This window comes from Octodon degus, unplaced genomic scaffold (assembly GCF_000260255.1).
Source record: "Octodon degus isolate 3935 unplaced genomic scaffold, OctDeg1.0 scaffold00238, whole genome shotgun sequence".
Taxonomy (NCBI): domain Eukaryota; kingdom Metazoa; phylum Chordata; class Mammalia; order Rodentia; family Octodontidae; genus Octodon; species Octodon degus.
The window spans coordinates 2715807-2717183 of record NW_004524814.1 but is presented as its reverse complement, the minus strand read 5'-3'; positions in this window follow the sequence as shown (position 1 = coordinate 2717183).

Below are 1377 nucleotides of genomic sequence, written 5' to 3'. Positions count from 1 at the left end.
GCAGGGTAGCAGGAAACTCTCCGCACACTCACCGGACCTGGGCTAGGACTCTCCCTTGATTTTCTTTGAAGAGTTATTGGATGTGTTCTCTCAAATACATTGTTTAGGTTTTGATTTGGTTTTCTGCAGTGCTAAGGATTAAACCCATTGCTTTCCACATACCAAGCAAGCACTCTATTACTGAGCTATGTCTCTAGCCTTTGTATGGAAAAAGAGTCATTCTATATGTATTAATTTTTGCCTACCATTTTTATTTTTCAAGGATCTGCCACATCATCAGCTACATTGTTGCTATTTCTCTTCTTTTTAGTACTTTATAATATTCCATGGCACATAATTTATACATTGTCCATTGTCTTCTCTAAACAGTCTTCTGTGCATGTCACTGGTACCTGGGCACTAGTTTCCCTAAGGATGCACCAGGGCTTGCTGATGGTAGAATAGGAACATTTTCAAATTTTCTAAAGGTTACTAAATTGCTCTCTAAAGTTATACCAATCTACACCCTTAGCAGCAGTGTAAAGCAGCCTCTCTTCCATCATATCCCTGCCAATTGTAAATTTTTTTCAAGTAAGTCAAATTGGTGAGTTTAAAATATTATCTCTTCTTAATCAAGTGATCAAAGTTAACATCAATAATGAGACAGAATCAAAATCCAATGCCACCTTATACAACATACTGAGCAGAATACAGACACAGAAGAGCACTCCTATCAGAAAGAAAGACGCTGCATGTGGTCATTGGGAGACTTCAGAGGAACTCAAACTTAGGGGTGTTCTAAAAGTGACTTGCTTGGGCTGGGTAGATAGCTCAGTAGAATAAGTGCTTGCCTGGCAAGCATAAGGTCCTGAGTTCAATCCCCGGTACCGCAAGATAAATAAATAAATAAATGTGACTTCCTCATAATGCTCTAAAGAGCCCATACAATCATGAAAGATAAGAAAAGACAGAGGAACCATTTGAGATTGAGAAACAGGCAAGAAACTAAATGCAAGGTATGATCCAGTACTACATAGTTTTCTCTAACTCACATTGTTGGAATAATTAAACTTGACCAAGAGTATGAGAATTATCAACATTAATTTTCTGATTTGGGCTTCCACTTGTATTTATAAACAGTGGGAAAATACACTTGCTTGTATTGAGTATAAATGAAAACTTTGTAAAATTTAATATTCCTCCAGATAGATAAATGTCCCAGTAGCATGACTAGGTCATGCTTTCCTCACTGACATCAATGCTACTTCAATGAAATTCAGTTTTCCATGAATATTGGGTTTATCACTGGACTGATTCAATTCCACTGGCCTTCTGTCTGTTTCTGTACCATAAGATCATTTTCTTTTATAGAAAACAATTTGATGTAAAAAAAAAAAA